Raw genomic sequence first — 6,000 nt, forward strand, 5'->3', positions numbered from 1 at the left:
ATTGTCATATTCCAAGTATTTTACAAAGAGATTTTTCATAGAGTTATCAAATTGAACCAGTCTCCGTGGATTCGATCCCTTTACCACTATACACTATTTTAGTGTGTAATAATTAGGGTTATTATTTGTGTTGGCCTCGACAACCACCACCATGCAGTGGATTTTCGAGCCAAACAGGGCTTCCAACTCATAGATCCATACTCCTAGGGCCTATCCCTCACGTAAAGTGGCAAACTTTACGTGTAGATCAAGAGATCTAGGCTTAAAGCAATCCAAACTAGGGTTTAAGACAAAGAGGCTTCACTATCAACCCAAAAACAGATGCTTTATGACTTTCTAGGCCAAGATACACTCAGATCTGATGTGACAATCGTCAATCTTGAGTCAAGTCAAGTCATCAAGTCAAGCCGGTCAACTCTATTAAACCTTGTGTATTAGGGTTGGTGTTATGTTCGTATTGTATAACTTGCTATATTAATGGGAAAACATCACTAGAGAAAAGTTTTGTGTTAAAAATTTTCCTAAGCCTTAGTACTAATCGGTGAATTAAACTGATGAAAACCATGTTGCATACTCATCGGGAATGTGTAAGATCCTTAAACAAGGCTTAACAGGGTTTACGAACCATGCATTGCGGTGCCGGACACTCACAACTGTCCCACATGGATCCTCTCTCAATCGTTTTCACTCTATCTCTGTCTATGTCAAATCTCTCCTAAATCTCTCCAAGTATGTGAAATCTCTCTCAAATATCTCTCTGTATGAGAAATCTCTCCAAGAATGTCAAATCTCTCCCAAATCTCTCTAAGTAGGTGAAATCTCTCTCAAATATCTCTCTATATGAGAAATCTCTCCAAGAATGTTAAATCTCTCCCAAATCCCTCCAAGTATGTGAAAACTCTCTCAAATATCTCTCTATATGAGAAATCTCTCCAAGAATGTTAAATCTCTCCCAAATCTCTCCACGTATGTGAAATCTCTCTCAAATATCTCTCTGTATGAGAAATCTCTCCAAGAATGTCAAATCTCTCCCAAATCCCTCCAAGTATGTGAAAACTCTTGCAAATATCTCTTTGTATGAGAAATCTCTCCAAGAATGTCAAATCTCTCCCAAATCTCTCCAAGTGTGAGAAATCTCTCCCAAATCTCTCTCAAAAGTTTCGCGTAACTTTTTGGAATCATTCGGGTCATTCCGGCCCTTAACCGGGTCAAAAACGGCTTAAAACGGGGCGAAAACGAGAAAAATAGGCTTTAGGAACCGAAACCGGAATGAGAGGCTTCTTAGGACCAGAGACCGAGCCTCTGGTGGCTAAGAGAACAGAGGCCGAGCCTCTGGTGGCTAAGAGAACAGAGGCCGAGCCTCTGGCGGCTAAGAGAACCGAGACCGAACTCGCCCAGGAGGAACCGAAACCGAGAGCAAGAAGCAGGAACCGAAGGAACTGTTCACAACCGAGCGGTCGGTCCCTCTCGGTCCCTCTCGGTCCGTCCCACTCTCTGTTCGCGCCGCACTCTCGGTCCGCCTCCGCCTCTCTGCTCACTCTCTGCTCCGCCTCTCACTCTCTGCTCCGCCTCTCACTCTCTGCTCTCTTCTCACTCTCTGCCTCGCGCGCTCCTCTGTCCCCTCCCACCTCTCGGTTTCTTCCCTCCTTCTCCTCTCCTCTCGGCTCCTTCCCTTCTCTCTTCTTCTTCTCTCGGTTCCGCCTCCCTCTCTCTCTCGGTTCAGCATAAGAGGGCCGAACCTCGGCCAGGCTTCGCATTTTTGTCATTTTCAGCCCATTTTTGATATTTTTAACATTTTAAGCCCGTTTTTCGTGATTTTAAAGCGGGATTTTCTCCAGAAATTTTATTTTAACATAATAAACCCTAAATATTCATAATTTAAACATATTTTTATAAAAATCATTAATTAAATAATAAAGATTTAATGGGGGATTTATTTAAGGTAGAGTGTTGACTTTGCCTTAACTTATGACACAAGCAACCACCCCACACCCACTCTATGACCAGCCATACCTCCCCACCTTACCTATGTCACTTCAATGTTCCCTTACACTCAAATTTCACTCACTCCCACGTTTTTGAGCTGGAACAAACAACCACACTCCTCATTTTCTCTCATTTCTCTCATTCCACTAAGTAACAAACACCACTTTTTCTCTCAAACTCTTCTACACAAATTTTCGAGATCCAAGGCTGATTTCAAGTGTTCTTCCACACTTAGTAAGTAAAAATTCATCCTCCCTATTACTATTTCACTTCATTCTACTCAAATCTTTGGTTGCTTACACAAACTCCCTAACTATGATGTTAGATTCTCGAAAACCTTCAAGGCATCTCCAAGTGTTCTTGAATTAAACACTTCCATTCTTCAACAATCATCTACTGAAATCACTCAAGGTGAGTTCATACCCCTACATTTTCATGATTTCTCAAGTTTTCAGGGGGTGAATACAAGTTAAAACACTAAGAACCTATCAAAAATTTTCTAACAGCCTTCATCAGAAAAGTTCAACTCCATTCACGGACTGTTTTGGGCATCTTAAATATTTTTGTTTTCAAAACTGTACAAGGTGCAAATAGTTCAAGTTTTTAGCTTTAAAATGGCTACTTGCACATCTCCATACGATTTTTCTACAATTTATGGTGATTTTTACAAAACTGCCTATCATTTCAAACAACAATCCGGACCAGTCTGTGATTATGGACTTTTTCAACCAAGTTAGAGGTCATATTAATTTGTGATAAAAATTATGAGCAAACTAGACACATTTTGTGAACTCTCAGAATTTACGGATCTAATTTTCGACTTCGTATGATTTTTCTATGATTTTTCCAAAACCGGGCAGAATTGCTAAATTTTGCCAACAGCATGTAAATATCATAACATTTTGTATTATGTTGAGCAAAGTGTATAATCATAAGTTTTAGTATTTGTATGTGTTTCCTTATTAGATTATCATTATGAACTGAAACTAAGACATTCATATTAAATATTAAATATTATTCATTCATTTTGGAACACGTATTATTAGACTATAAAAAGTATAGTTTGATAAATTCACAATACTAATACATTTCCATAAAAGAATTCATACATATTACATACATTTTAGATAAACTATAATAGGTATAGTTTATGATACATCACTCAACGCACTCGTACAAAAAGGGTACATCCATACAAGAAAGATTTATATTCACACGCATTTCACGTAAACTTGTTAACCTATGTTGTGAGACTCTCTCTCTCTCCCCGTACGTCCGAGTGCGGGATATAATTCCTGGTAGTTATAATCAGAATCTCCTTGAGGGAGAACGTGATACTTGTATATAGATCTATATTGGGTTTGACACCCCACACCTTGCTGCTAGCTACAGTGGGACCTGCAGGTCTACGGGTGACAAATGTCATTTCATTTTCGCGACGCCTGAGAAACGTTGTGGCAGGTTCACATAGTCACAGTATGATTATAGCGACTCACTTAGGGGGATAACAATTCATGAAGTTTACGGGGTTTCATAAAACCGAAGTAGGTTTTAGGTTGATAAAAGAAATTTTACTTTCCATAACATTTTAAACTCACAACATTGTTACTAAGAAACGATGATTTCTCATACACTCTAGTCTTTGGTTATAAGGCTACATTTCTCGGATTTCAAGGGAAATACCGGATTTTTCTGAAACAAACGCGACATTTACATGTGAAATACTCCTACTAAGTTTATTAATAAAAGCTTATGAACTCACCAACCTTTGTGTTGACACTTTTCAAACAACTTGTATTCACAGGAAAACACTAATCAGGTTATCAAGTGCTTTTGAGGATGGGACGTTAAGGCGTCAAACTTTTCATATTTTAGCAACATATTGTAATTGATTTTGAAACATGTAATTCATACAAGTGATGTAACTTTTTCAATTATATATATGTTGGTTGTGTTTGCTTAAATTACTATTAAAATTGTGGTTATGATGCTATACATGAAGTCCTCCACCCCCGGACGTTTCCGCCATCCTCGGTTTGGGGGTGTGACAGATTGGTATCAGAGCATGGTTTATAGTGAATTAAGTATGTCAACCACATAAGATATGCAAACTATAAACACATTTGGGACTAAAAGTCTCTGATTCTTAAAGTGATTTAAAGAGTTGTACTTTTAGAAAACAAATAATTTCTTGTTTAAAAGTATACTTGCATGCATTCTATATTAGCATGGTGTCATAACTTAGGAGAACATAAATTGAAAGAGGAGGAGTCAAACATTATTAATACGCCTTAGCATGTGTAATCAGTTCTGGGAAGGATATAGCCTGATCAACTATATCCGTCCAAGAAGTAACTTACGCACACTAAGGAATAGTCGTAATGAGCGACAAATCTGAAAACCTAATAACACTCCATAAAGAACACGCTAAGAACCAAATATAAACATTTAAAAATACTATAGGAGTATTTGTACGTTTCTATAACGCCAAATTATTATTTTCCGATACGTACTTCTTAACCCCGTTTCTCGTGCAGACGACATGGCAGGATTTCACATACCCGGGGACCCCTACTTTCCCAATCAGGGAAACGCGGGATGGATCGAAGAGGAACCCGAGGAGGATCCCGAAGAGGATCCCGAGGAGGAGCCCGAGGAGGAAGACGAACAAGAGGAAGAAGAGGAAGACGACCAGGAAGAAGAGGAAGACGACCAAGAAGAAGAGGAAGACGACCAAGAAGAAGAGGAAGAAGAGGAAGACGAGGAAGAAGAAGAAGGTGATGAGGTAGTCATGGTTGGGAACGAAGCGGAGGAACCACCAGAAGTATTCAACCCTCCCTACATCGCGAGGGTACCCGCGCACCGTTTTGGTTACAACGGACCTGAACCCCCTTGGGTAACAATGATCGAAAGATGGAGCCGACAACAACGCCAACGGTCACCATATGGCTACCAACGAGGTTACTATGATCTCACTCATGGTGGACCGGCTGATAGGGCTCTCCCCGTCACGATACAACGAATGGCAAGAATGGATGATCGTGGTAGGACAACGACAGATCAGGTCCGGGAGTTAAGTGCCATTGTACAGTCTACTACGGATCGCACCAGAAACCTGGAACGAGACTCCCACCACCGAGACCAACTCATTCGAGACCTTCTCGCGGCTCATGCAGAAACAAGAGAGTATCGGGAAAGATACATGGCACTCGAAGAGAGAATGGTTGCAGCCGAACGCAAATTGGCGGAACTACAGGGCGCATCGACATCATCGCAGCCTCCGTCAAAGAAGGGTCGCAGTGATTAGAGCTCGTTGCTATTCTCCCGTCTAGGTAGTAGAATTTTATGAGTACGCGTTGGTGCTACTCCTTGTATGTAGGTCGACCCTGCGACTATGTGATTACACTATTCAAAGGGGTTTTGTAATGCCAAAAACTACCTTTTGTAACGATGTAATGTAGACCCTTATGAGGTCAAACTTTTCTCTCTAAGCGTTATGTACTAAAAGTTATCAATGAAATTTGGCATGTATTTTATTTATTGAATGTTGGGCACTATACATCATAACCTGATCACACAAACAATTACGAGTAATAAAGTTATGATAAAATACAAGAGGGATGAAACCAGTAACACTCAACTCGTTATCACTATTGAAGTCTTACCGACTAGTCATTTTTTTTTTATGACAGAACCATGCCACCAAGGAAAAGACCAAGGCCTTCCAGCAACCCAGTGCCGCCTCCACCAGCACCTCCGCAGTTTGATCCTGCAATGTTCCAGGCTGCAGTAACGGCAGTCGTGGCGGCAGCAATGTCGCAAATGGGAACCCATGGTTCCGGCGGTTCTGGATCCGGAGCTACAAATTCCATTCATGGGGACAGTACGGGGCGTACGAGGGAGTGCTCTTACAAAGACTTCACGAATGGCAAACCCGATCCTTTCAATGGAAGCGGGGGCGTTATCACACTGGTTCAATGGTTCGAAAGGACCGAGGCAATTTTTGAAATCTGC

This window comes from Lactuca saligna, chromosome 2 (assembly GCF_052625555.1).
Source record: "Lactuca saligna cultivar CGN05327 chromosome 2, ASM5262555v1, whole genome shotgun sequence".
NCBI classification, from domain to species: Eukaryota; Viridiplantae; Streptophyta; class Magnoliopsida; order Asterales; family Asteraceae; genus Lactuca; species Lactuca saligna.